This window comes from Garra rufa, chromosome 1 (assembly GCF_049309525.1).
Source record: "Garra rufa chromosome 1, GarRuf1.0, whole genome shotgun sequence".
NCBI classification, from domain to species: Eukaryota; Metazoa; Chordata; class Actinopteri; order Cypriniformes; family Cyprinidae; genus Garra; species Garra rufa.
Genome location: NC_133361.1, coordinates 72694582 through 72708395, shown reverse-complemented (window position 1 = coordinate 72708395; position 13814 = coordinate 72694582). Strand labels below are relative to the sequence as shown.

General features: G+C 39.9%; 2 protein-coding genes across 3 annotated transcripts in view; one reads left to right on the top strand and one right to left on the bottom strand.

Annotated features, from left to right (window-relative positions):
• The window catches only part of LOC141338751 (interferon-induced very large GTPase 1-like), a 28663-nt gene extending 25189 nt beyond the window's left edge, over positions 1–3474 (bottom strand). Inside the window, exon 1 of the mRNA XM_073844370.1 lies at positions 3431–3474. The gene's annotated coding sequence lies outside the window, so the exon portion shown is untranslated. The remainder of the gene's footprint in view (positions 1–3430) is intronic.
• A 5719-nt stretch (positions 3475–9193) lies between these two features.
• Positions 9194–13814, top strand: part of LOC141338738 (interferon-induced very large GTPase 1-like) — a 28128-nt gene continuing 23507 nt past the window's right edge. Inside the window, exons 1-3 of one of the 2 annotated variants that reach the window (XR_012355879.1) lie at positions 9243–9282; positions 12844–13021; positions 13641–13723. The gene's annotated coding sequence lies outside the window, so the exon portion shown is untranslated. Of the gene's footprint in view, positions 9283–12843; positions 13022–13640; positions 13724–13814 lie in introns of both variants that reach the window. The other variant, XM_073844357.1, reaches the window with a different exon arrangement.

Here is a 13814-nt window from a genome sequence, read left to right as displayed (position 1 = left end):
ATAATAACGGTAACATACTGTAAAAATGAAGAGCTGTAAATTAACGGTAGAGAGCTATAAAATAACAGTATAATGCTGGCAACCACAGCTGCCAGTAGATTACTGTTATTTTACAGTGCGATTTTTTAGAGTGTAGGAAATTTGGGGAATTGAGTTAGGAGTTGTGGATTTGTGTTTAGAGTTTCGCAAATAAGAGGCATAATTCCAAGAAATGTGTTTAAGCAATTGAGAAAAACTGTAAAATTAAGATTCAATATAATTTAACTAAATATAGGCCTAACCATGTGTCACATTCTCAGTTTTCAATATTACTGCACATTTTTTAATACATTTATTTTGTGCAAAATGTACTTTGTTTTTTTTTTTTATTATATAAGCAGGTTACTTTTTTTTCCAACATTCTTTTTTTATTGTTTTCATAATACAACAAAGAAATAAAAACAATACAATTTCATGTTTTGAACGAACATGTCAACCCCCACCCCGGCCCTTACAGGATTTCAAATTCTTGGTTGGGATTCAGGTTAATGGGTTTATAAGAAAAAGTACATAATCTTACAACAAACATATTTCTGTAATTGTCACGTACGAGGAATGAGGTCAGGGTCCAAAATGCAAGGAAAAAAATAAATTTAATAATAAACACAAAATAAACAAACGAGCAAACAAAAGGCCAACACGGCACACACGACTTGAATACAAACTAAATAAACAAAACTGAAAACAAGGTCTAGGCAACAATGTTCGGGAACACTGAAGACAGGAAACAGAGACAAGAAACAATGCAGACTCACAAGAGTGGTGGGAGAATGAAGATTATAAAGACTGTGGTAATAGTGAACAGCTGTGGGAGAAACACGTGACATAATCAAGACAGGTGTACACAATCAGGGGAGTGAAAGTGCGGGAGGAATTGAAACAGCGACATCGTGTGGAGAAGGGAAGGGAAAAGCTGCAGCCCAGAGTCATTACAGTAATATTAAGTACGGCAAAGAGCTACTGTTTATATGTCCCCAGGTTCCTCCATCACATGCGACAAATCTGTCCTGGATACATAGCAAATAAAGGGGTCCCACATCTGGTGGAAATTATGTTGTTGGTGTTTCATTGGGTAACACTTTATAATAACTAGCCGTTATAACTAGTTAATAGATAATTAATAAACTGTTAGTTAATGAGTTATAAATGACTTGTTAAATAACAGTTAATAGTTTGTTAATTATTTATAACTGTGCCTTATAGATAGCCAATAGATAACTTACAAGTATTCTTACAAGTTATAAATGACTTGTTAACTGTATTTTATTGATTTATACCTATACCTAATAAATTAGTAATAGATCATGAACAAGCTGTTAGTAAATTACTTACTCAAGACTTCTTAAGTATCAGTAAATAGTTTATATATGTTATTGGGACGTTATTCTAAAGTTGCAACTATTCTTCATTTATATAACTGTTAGTAAATGAGGAATAGTTGCAACTTTAGAATAACGTCCCAATAACATACATAAGCTAATAACTAACACTTAACTAATATATTAACTAACACAGTTTTTTTAATTGATCCTCAGTTTAACCAACATAGACGTCTGTTGTGCTCACTGTGTCAAGAGTTTTGCAAAAGTGACCTAAGTATTGAGAAATGTGTCCTAGCGTCTGTAAAAAACTGTAAACAGATTTAATTTTGTATAATTTTTATCTTAATTTTTACTACATATTTTAGTTGATCAATTGTGAAATAAAGTGCATAACCCACCATGCTTCCGCGACCTGACGAAAAGGCTATAACATAAATTATAGCTCTATTTGAAACATACAGACTTTATTAGAGCTACAGAAATATAAATGTTTTGGCTTAAATGCACAATATGCAGTATTTCAGCCCAGGGTCAAGTCTTTATGAACGTACAACGATTTGGGACAGATATGATGTAATGTAAAACTGTTGAGTTCTGTCGGCTGAATAAACACAGTTTGCTTTCTCATGTCACGTCTTTAAATCTGCACCTTTGCTGTCTAACAATATGACCAGCTGGATATAAACCATTCCAAATATATGATAACAATCCTGACATTAAACATTGGTGTCGGACTTAACCTCTCATACTCTGTGACAGCGGAGAGTGAGGCGCTTCAACAAAGAACACAACCCGAAATAACTATCTGCATTTTTGCCAATAACCCATAGTTCCACCAATCAACTATCAGTGCCAAATAATCAGCAAAACTGATACATCAGTCAACCTCTACATGAGCTACACCAGCTCTAGCATAAGGCTAGTGAAGCTATCTACACTGTATGATGTATAAATCTCTTACTGCACACGTCACCGGTGCGGCTCCAGCATGTCGACCTGAGCAGTCACGGACACTTTAGTCAATGCTAGTCAATTATACAAGCCGCCCTGTGGCTCGCTGAAGTTCCTTGTGCCTCCACACCCGCCAACGACCAAAAAATCCTGAAGCTGGCACTGCCAGTATTGCAGAACAGGGCTGCAATATAGGTTAACTAAACTTATCAACTGTTAAAAATATATGCAATATACATGTAATGTTATAAATCAAATTATAAACGGTTAGTTCCATTCCTCAATTCTGATTGGTCAGCAGCTGTGTTTTATTCATGATACAGCACGGCTACGACCGCTTCACTCAACGTTCTCTTTATCATTGAACCTCCTTAACAACCACCCTTAGCAACGTAAACAAAGCTTTAGCAGTTAGGGACTACTTTTTACAGCGGAAGGCAGTTAATGATTTTACTTTATGAAAACGTACAACCTAATTTATATAAATGAATATATATTTTTTAGATTAGTATTTTTATTGTGTGGTAACCATTTTATAAAAGCAATAAGGTGCTTGAGGCCGTGCTGTATCGTGAATAAATCACGGCTGAAGGGGTTGCAGGCACGCCCTTCAGCCGTGATTTATTCACGATACAGCACGGCCTCTCGTACCTTATTGCTTAATTGTGTGTGCATGAACTTAATCATTTCAATGTACAGATTTTTTTACAAATGACTGTCATAAGCTAACAGCCCTAATCTTTTTCAATGACATAGTACAGTGATTCTCAAACCTGTCCTTTAGTATCCCCAGCCCTGCAACTTTCATGTCTTATCTTTTAGACCCTGATTTAAGTCATGAACTCATTAGTAGAAACTGCAAGAACTGAAGCAGGTGTAAGATATAGGGAGGAATACAAAATGCTGCTGCTACTCCAGGACAGCTTTGGAGCCACTGACATAGTATACTGATTATCTTGCTGAAAACAAATTATATTCATAAACATTTAAGATCTCTAAAGATAATAAAAAAAACTTTTCTTGCATCTACTGTGGAATAGTAATATTAGAATATTAATAATATTCATGACCGCAATATACATTATGACACATGCCCCACATAAGTAATGAAGTCGAACCTGAGTGTGAAAGTCTTCCCTCCTGACACATTGGTTCAGTCACCAGCTGCAAGGAAATGTTTGTCCATAAAAATGTGTGTCTATTTATATAGTGTTGTGTAAAAGGTTTTACTTTCTTAGAAGTCACCTGACTTGGCAGGATGAAAGTGAAAGAGTCCTTTGTGTTGATGTTTTATGAGCTGACTGCACTTTTGATTTTGATCTCTTTATGCTGTGTGGTATTTACACTCTTTTTATGTTTGACAGGTTTGTTTCTATGATTGTGTAAATCATATATAATCAGAATTAAAAGTTTAAATATGTAAGTGGAATATGTCAAATTTACCTAGTTTTGTCATGCTGTTATTTTTAGAGAAATGTTTCCTTGTTCAGATTTAATGTGTTTTTCAATCCCAACTACTTAGAAATATTCTCAAAAATGCTGAAATTATATACTGGTAGAAACCAGATTTAACCTTTGGAACAAAGGCTCAAAGTTTCTAATACATTAAGCACTCCACTACTCAGTATAATCAGCTGTGCCATTTAAAAAAAATAATTTCTCTCATTCTGATCATATATAAATAAAGCAATCCTTAGAAAATGTCTAGAAATTACCTTGTCCAGACCAGGCAGTCTTTTTTCTGTCATTACAGTTAATACAGTTATTTTTGGGAACTAACAGATGGTAATGTTTTATTTAATTATTGTTTGGTCACTATAATGGTGACCAGTGTTTCTTTTGGTTGGGCAGTTTGACTTTTGGCCTTTTACATCACTTTTTGGTCTTTGTAACAATGTTTAACAAAACATATAATTTGTTACCAAGGAAACCAGAAACAAGAGTGATAATATAAGTTTTGGTCCCACATTACATTAGGTGGCCTAAACTGCTATGTACCTACATTTAAATTAATCATTATGTACAATGTACTTGTCACGGATTGGCCAGGTTCTTCCACCTCCCTCAATCAACGATCACAGTCACCCGAATTCTAATCACGCGCACCTGTCTGCAATCAACCACACCATTTATAAGCACACCTCACACAGCCATCACTGTCCAGGCTCGATCATTCGAAAGCCGACTCTTCGTGGGACTCCAGTCGGCTCACGTAAACCCTACCTTGAAAACGTACCTGTTATTACTTACCTTTGTCTCTGATCTGTTCCAGTCACGTCTGTCAAAGTCCAGCAATCCTAGTCTCCAGTGTGAGTGTGCGCCATAAGCCTGCATCTGGAGTATCCTGTCACCGTCCTCCGATCTTTGTTCCTGCAGACGAGATAAAGTCTACTCAGTCTACCGATCAGCTCATTCAAGTTTCACTATTCATCTTGACTGCCAAACTTACCCGGTTCTGCACGTCCCTGCATGTCTCGTTGGTCTGCTTCCGTAACAGAAGCCTGGACCGAAGAAAATAGCGTCAGCAGAGCAAGATGGATCCCTTCCAAGAGCTCGTGGATTCGCTGCGGAAGGTATTACTGAGCTCACCTACCGCCATTCCCACAGCACCTCGTTCCACAGCTCCACCGGAACCCAGCACTTCTTCGGCACCCGTTCCATCCAGTCCCATGGCCCGACCAGCGCCCTACTCAGGCGGGGCGGAGGAGTGCAGCGGATTTCTTTTACAATGCTCACTGATTTTCACTATGCAACCTGCTCTATATCCAACAGATCAGTCTAAGATCGCGTTCATCACATCACTACTCACCGGACCCGCTCTGAAATGGGCGGACACCATCTGGCGCCAGGCCGGGCCAGCAACCAGCACGATTCAGAATTTCATCGCTCACTTCGAAGAGGTTTTTGGGAGTTCAGATGAGGCGATTTCCGCCGGAGAGCAGCTCTACCATTTAAAGCAAGGAGGTATGACCACTCAAGAATATGCTTTACGTTTCCGTACTTTAGCAGCTGCCAGCGGATGGAATGAGAGATCGCTGCTCACAACATACCGGCTCGGCCTGGAACCCAAACTCCGCCTACAGTTAGCGGCCTTAGACGATTCAATGTGTCTGGAAAAGTTTATCCAACAGTCTCTCCGATGTTCTGATCGCATACAGTCCTACAATACCAACGCTGAACCTGCTACTACTGCACTCTTCCGTTCCCCTGAGTCATCCAGTCCTCCAGAACCAGAAGCGATGATTTTGGAAGCTGGTAAAATTTCATCAGCTGAGTGACAGAGAAGGCTGACCATGTCTGTGCATGTACTGCGGGGCCAGCGGACACCGGACTCTTAATCAAGGAACCATTAAATTCAGATACCCACTTCCTCTCGTCCCTGCGGCCCTTGAACAACTACGTACTGCCAGGATTTTCACCAAGTTGGACCTCCGCAGCGCCTACAACCTGGTCAGAATACGTGAGGGGGACGAGTGGAAGACTGCGTTTGTGACCCCAACTGGCCACTACGAGTATCTCATCATGCCCTATGGTCTGGTCAACGCCCCCTCCGTATTTCAGAACTTTATCCACGAGGAGTGAGGCCGAACACCGCCACCACGTTGCGGAGGTCCTTCAAAAACTTCGAGAGCACCAGCTATATCTCAAGGCCGAAAAATGTTCCTTTCATCTGCAGTCTTTCCAGTTCCTCGGGTATGTTATAGATCAACAAGGTGTTTGCATGGATGAGGGGAAGGTTTCAGCAGTAGTAACCTGGCCAGAACCCACCACAGTCAAAAAACTCCAGAGATTCCTCGGCTTTGCAAATTTCTACCGTCGCTTTATCAAAAACTACAGTCTCATGACTACCCCTCTAACCAACCTGCTCAAGGGAAACCCTTGGACCTTCAAATGGACCCCTGAATCTGCCGCAGCCTTCCAGTCCCTCAAGGCCTCCTTCACACAAGCCCCGCTTCTAACGCATCCGGATCCAGATCTCCCATTCGTGGTCGAAGTGGACCCATCCACTACTGGCGTCGGAGCTCCTCCATTACTCCATCCTTGTGCCTACTTCTCGCGGAAGCTCAGCCCAGCGGAAACTACGACATCGGCAACCGCGAGTTACTGGCCATCAAGCTCGCCCTGGAGGAATGGCGGCATTGGCTGGAGGGAGCTCAACACCCGTTTCAGGTGATCACAGACCATAAAAACTTACAATATCTCCGAGACGCCAAGAGGCTCTGTCCAAGACAAGCCCGTTGGGCTTTATTCTTTTCCCAGTTTCACTTCAAGATAACCTACCGTCCTGGTTCCAAAAATATCCGTGCCGATGCTCTCTCCCGAATCCACGATACCCAAGCCTCTCGTCGGGATACCACCCTCAGATCAACGGGCAAACCGAACGAAAGATCCAGGAGGTGGGACGGTTCCTTCGGACGTTCTGTCATGGTCAGAGTACGCCCAGAAATCACTGCGGCAACCCACCACAGGACTCACACCATTCCAGTGCGTGCTTGGCTACCAACCGCCGCTCCTCCCCTGGAATGGTGAACCATCACAGGTGCCCGCAGTGCATCACTGGTTCCGGGAGAGCGAGAGAGTCTGGGACGAGGCTCATCACCATCTCCAAAGGGCAGTGCGCAGGAACAAGATCGTCGCTGATCGCAGGAGGATTCCAGGTCCCAGTCTCCTCCCGGTCAGAAGGTCTGGCTCTCCACCAGAGACATTCGCCTGCGCCTGCCCTCGAAGAAACTGAGTCCCAGGTTTGTTGGCCCCTTCACCATCATGGAACAGGTCAACCCCGTCACTTACAAACTCCAGCTCCCACCTCAGTACCGGATCCACCCCATATTCCACGTCTCACTCCTGAAATCCTTTCACTCTTCTGTTCTTCCCTCCACAGAACCTGGCCACGAAGAGGAACCCCCTCCCCCCTTGGTCCTGGAGGAAGGTTCTATCTATTCCGTCCGTGAGATCCTGCAGTCCCGACGTCGCGGTGGCACTCTGGAGAACCTAGTGGACTGGGAAGGATATGGACCAGAAGAGAGATCGTGGGTACCCAGAGGTGACATTTTAGACCCTGCCCTTCTAGAAGATTTCCACAACAACCATCCGGACTTTCCAGCACCTCGGGGACAAGGTAGACCACCGTGACGTCGGAGGTCTCGGACCTCAGGAGCGGGCCCTGGGGAGGGAGGTAGTGTCATGGATTGGCCAGGTTCTTCCACCTCCCTCACTCAACCATCACAGTCACCCGAATTCTAATCATGCGCACCTGTCTGCAATCAACCACACCATTTATAAGCACACCTCACACAGCCATCACTTTCCAGGCTCGATCATTCGAAAGCGGACTCTTCGTGGGACTCCAGTCGGCTCACGTAAACCCTACCTTGAAAACGTACCTGTAATTACTTACCTTTGTCTCTGATCTGTTCCAGTCATGTCTGTCAAAGTCCAGCGATCCTAGTCTCCAGTGTGAGTCTGTGCCATAAGCCTGCATCTGGAGTATCCTGTCCCCGTCCTCCGATCTTCGTTCCTGCAAACGAGATAAAGTCTACTCAGTCTACCGATCAGCTCATTCAAATTTCACTATTCATCTTGACTGCCAAACTTACCCGGTTCTGCACGCCATCATCTTCTCTGCTCTGCTGATCATTAATAAACCTTGTATTCACGTACTCACCTGTCTCGTTGGTCTGCTTCCGTAACAGTACTTATTGTGTACATACATGTTTTTACATTTCTGTAATTACCACTGTTGGCCGATCCCTTACACCCTAACTCACACTTAAACCTACCCATACCACCAAACCTGTCCCTGACCTTACCTATATCCCAAATTAATAGAAGCAAAAGTGTTTTGTAATGCAATGTGACTACATTAAGTACATTGTTCTCTTTTTTGTTGTTGATGTAAATACATAATAGGCAGGGCCATTGAATATAAAGTGTGACCTAGGTTTTTATTGTCATTTAAATGAAATGACCGAAAGTGTTTTATTAGTTGTTTATTTCGTCTGATTATATAGTATGCCGTGATAAGGTTTAACTTTCTAAAAAATCACCTGACTAGGCAGAATGGAAAGTGAAAGAATTTGATTGTGCCCTTTGTGCACAGTAAATTCCTTGTTATTAAATCAACAATCATCATCATTGACCTTTTAACTGTCACTCCCATTTTTGAACAGATATGTGAAAACAAAGAATACAAACTTAAATGTGTACAATTCATGAACAAAAACATTTTGTGATATGAATTTGATATACATTTTCCATGCTAATGCAATGTCTGATTTTAACATACAGAATTATGAGATGAGATGAGATTCAACTTTATTGTCATTACCCATGTACATGTACAAGTACAAGGCAATGAAATGGTATGGAAAATAAGGAATAAGACACATTTGGAAAAGAAAGGTGAAGCACATAGTCACAGACATAACATTGCAACAGGGTAGGGGGATAGGCAATGAGGAACAAGTCCAATGTAGGCAACAGTCATCTGGTCCTGCAGTTATGACAGCACTGGTTGTAAGACAAGTTGTTTGTCTCCAGCAACGACCTTGGCCAAGGCCGTCTAGAAGAAAGGGGGGGGGGGGGGGGGGGGGGATGTTTCTTTTTGGGTCTATATCTGCCGATTTCGCGGATATCTAATGTCCATCACTGGTCTGGCGAAATGCTTCTTACCGCAATGCTTGCTGGAAGCCATGCATTTTATACTTTGTTAGCGTGCATGAGGCATTTTGCCATTGTTGAGATTTATATGCTGAGGCTGGATGTTCCTGTGTCTAATGATTAAACACTAGGTAGTTTATTGTGTACAAAGGGCACAATAAAATTCCTTCACTTTTCATTCTGCCAAGTCAGGTGGTTTTTGAGAAAGCGAAACCTTCACAACGCTATATAAACAGACACGCAGTTTCATAAACAAATGCTAATTTGCGACTGAACTAATGGTCCAGAGAAGGAGAATTTTCATTATCAGGTTTGACTTCATTATTTCATTTGTAAGGGTGTGAAACAAACATGAATGTTCATAAATATAGTTTGTCAAAATAATTAATATACTATGCATTTTTTTTAAAGATTGGGGTTGTTAGCCTTAGACATGAGTATAAAATATGTGGGTACATTAAAATAATGAAATTTATGCACACAGTTTGATTTACCACTTCAGTAACACTTTATAATAACTTACATTAGTTAATCCTTAACAAATACGACATAATTCTTAATGTGTCATTAGTTAATAAATATTCATATAGTTAGAAATATGAGATAATGTGCATGCTAATGTTTACTAATGCATTTTGTAAAGATTACCTAATAAATAACAGATCATTATTTTATGTAAATTAAAATGATTACAAATGTCAGTAAAGTTTCATAAATTCATATGATCAATCTACAAATTAATTTAAAAGAGTTTATGCAATGATTAACCCCTTAACTGTCACCGTCCCACCTGTGGGATGCTTGGCGCTTTTTTCCGTTGCCCTTTTTTTCTATCAAATGTTTTAGTGACCATCATAAATCGGGTTGACGTCAGAACCCAATGTCTGGCTGACGTCAATGTCCAACGCTTAAGATGTTGGCTCAACATTGGATTTTGGTCACTTTCCAATGCACAGAGGTGTAAAATCCAGGTTCGGTGAGTAAAAGTCCTCCCCAGTATTTTGTTCCAATCACCTGGATTTGCTAATTAGCACAGTTTTTCAACCAGGAGGTCAGAGATTGGACAAAGTCATTCCTTTTGAGTCAAGTAAAATCCCAAGCCCCTAAAGCAGGGTTCCTAAATTAGTTTTCACAGAGGGCCAAATTCCGCCAACAATACCAAGCCAAGGGCCATCGACCATGTTATGACCAAAATTTTTGCTCTTATTATTATAATAATTTTTATTGTTATTGTTGCTGCAGCTGTTTTTGTTTTTATTGTTGCTTGTGTTGAAAGAGTTACATAAGATAAATATTCAGATTTTTTTCCCCACAGTAGTCTGTTTTATTTAAACAACTACGAACATTTTTGTATTCAGATACAGAAAAATAAAGAAATTTGCCTTGTCGAATATTAAAACAAATGAACAAAAAGATCTGGACCTCCATGTCTGTCAAAGTCAGAGGTCTTTAACCGAAAATTGTCTGTCATTGATGGGATTTTTTAATCAATGGAGGCTCTCCATTACTTCAGATTAGAGCCCTGCACGGGCCTTAAATCTAAGCCCTAGCCCGGCCCTGGCCCGAGACGCACAGGCTGTAGCCCGGCCCGTCTCCGACAGCTTATCAAAAATTTTGGCCCGAGTCCGACCCGAAGCCCGTCTTTTTTTCCGCCAAACAGCTTATACTGTTACAGCCATTAAAATAAACTTTCTATTAAATACGAAATCTGGTCTATGTTTTTTCGTTTCGTTTTTTTTTATCAGAACAATTTAGAGAAAAGTTTGGAGTTTTTTGTTTGTTTGTTTGTTTGTTTTTTAAATGTAAGTTAGTTACAGTTAGTGGTTTCAATTTTTTGCAACTTCAGGCTGGAACAACATACAAAAAACTATGACAGTGATAATCTCAGGCAATGATTATGTGCTTTATTTATTGTTAAATTGCTATGAGTTTAAATATCATATTTAGTGACATTTTTAGCCATAAGGAAAGCAACAACAGTTACATCAGCTCTTGAAAAGAAAGGAAGCATGCAGCCTACATTAAAACTGACAAAAAAGGTATGACAAAGAAGGTATCAGTCACTCCGTATGTAGTTTTAATAATGTAAAAAGGTTTAATATTTATCAGATTATAACCTTGTCCATTTCGTTGGGAGTGCAGTGCGCTTCTCGCATTTGAATGGTTGTAATATTTGAATGATTCTGATACACGCGACAAGGCGGCCGCTGCAAATCATTTGAACTTCGTGTCAGTTTGCACAAAAAGAACAAGGCATCGGTTTACTGTCCGGGGTTTGTCCTGTTGCATGCGCCGCATCCAGTATAGGCAGCATCACTGATTATAATGGGTTCTAATGTATTTTGTCGCGTCGCACAGCGCCGCTCACTGAAACGTTATCAGGTGCATTTGAATTCTCATGTAGGATTATTTGAAATTAGTGCGGGCCAAATATTTTTTTCCCGTGTGCCGCCTTTTGAGGAGCTCTGCCCTAAAGAGTTAAAGTTAATGAGATAACTGAATGATGGTTGTGTTAGTGATGAACACCCGCTGTTAACAAGCAGCATCACTGAAGAAAAGAGAAACACAAGAACTAGGCTACAACTGACTTCAATCAACTGAAAAAAAAAAAAACATTTCATCTCTGAAAATCTGATTAAACCTTTCCACAAACAGCATCACAAGCTTCACTCATTACTAACCAGACTTACTTTATTTCATGTCTGCAGAATGTCTTATTGAGAATTATAAGAGGTTTAGATGTTGATGCTTTATTGGTAATGAAAAGAAAAGAAAAACACAATGTCACCATAATTGTGGTTAAGGCTTGCTTTAGTTTGTCTCTTGGAGTAATTTAAAGTAATTTCAATGCTGTTTGACAGCAAACGTTTGTGCATTATTCAATTAAAAACTTGCAGGAGCTGATTGGCTCACATGCTCTCCATTGAACTGGATGAGCATCATGAAGTGGTCTCTCTAAGTTTTTTTTGAGTGACAAGTAGCTATTGCATAACTGCAATAAAAAACTATTAAACAAATGTCACTGTAATGCTTCAGTATTGGCAGAAAAAACTGTATGAGCTCAGGCTTTAAGACTTAAACATTTATCATACGCTCCTCAACAATGATGACAATAATTATTCATAATGCAGTGCATGATGGGAGTGTTTACTATGCTGTTACCCAGCATGCATTGCAGCATGAAGCGTTTTGTTGATTGTCACCATTGTTGGGATTCATATGCTGGTTCTTGATGTCTGTGTGTGTCTAAGAAGTACAGATTTTAAAAGCTATTATATCCATTATACACGTTTTAAATTTATTCACTATAACTGTTAGGAGAACACTAGAGGTGCTTAACCTGCTGTAGTTTTGATATGTTAAGGTTTTTTTTAAGGCAAAAAAGTCAGTAATTTTGTGCGCTTGATTATCATCTCACTGTACAGCTCTGATCTGACTGCTTTACAACACCATATGCATTGTAACAGAGAGAGGTCTAACCCAAGAGTCAAGAGCCCAACTAAAGCAAATACTGATCTCCACGATGGTGACATCATTTTAACCAATAAAACATCAACATCTGATCCTCTGTAATTTTTAATAACAGCAGATGTTCGTCACTAATGCACAATCATCATTCAATTAGCCACTTAATTATCTCATTAACCTTAACTCTTTGAGGACTTGGGATTTGCCTTGAGACTTGCTAGTGACTTAAAAGAATTGTTTTGGTCCAATCTCTGTCCTCCAGGCTAAAAAACTGTGCTAATTAGCAAATCCAGGTGATTGGAACAAAATACTGGGGAGGATTTTTACTCATGGAACCTGGATTTTCAACCTCTGCCAACGCAACCTAAAAACAACCAAATATCAATGTCTAATGATGTTACAGCTTGGCGTTGTGTGGACGTTACCACTATGACATCTATCAAGTAGAATCTGCTTGCAAAACTGGAGGCTGCACTTTCAGGACCGCATTGTTAGGACCGCATTTCTAGGAACCTAGGTTTTTAGTGACAACGCCACCAACCGAATTACAGGACCAGTGAAGATGGATAACTATCCATAGTGTGAGTATTAAAGGTGAATCAAATTGTATTTGTTTAACATTAAAAACAATGCATGTGATGCATTTCTTTGGAAAGTTAACGTAGCCAACGTGATGGTGATTTGCAAAATAGTCTCGATGGCATAGCCATCATACAGTATATTAGCCTCTTATGCTGTAAAATGAATTGTTTGCTGTAAAATGAATTGTTAGCACATTCATTTAACAAAACTATTGCATGATAAGTCTGTGTTGACTTATTGACAGCACAATAAACTGTAGCATGTTTGTTCTGAAAGCTTGTTAATTACTCATTGTTTTTCCATTTTAATTCAGTTAAAATAATCGTAATGTTTTAACTGTCACATGCTCACAGTCAGCTTGTTTAACATTACCCCACAATACATGTTATCAGTGCATCTCTTCATTTTGACATGGTTTTGTAATGTCGGTTGAGACATTTTATGACATTTTAATAGTAAGACATAACAGAGAGGCCATAATAATTGACTGTTAAAATACCACAATGTTAGATTGTTCATATAGCTATTTACATTTCGGCTACATTCCTATAGCCTGAACTGATGTTTTGGCTTCGTTCAGACCTGTGTATATTTCAATGAACAATTTTCTTTTGATAGGTCATCATATATGGTCTGGCTGGGCTCAGAATTTGTCTCTGTAGGATGCTGAGCAGGCCTTCCTCTCTGGTCCTGATTCACAGGTAAGAGATTTTATACAATGTCCAATGTATCCTTCTTTAAGCTTTAACAGTATTACTGTTAACCTAGCAGTGATTATGTTCTCCTAAATAT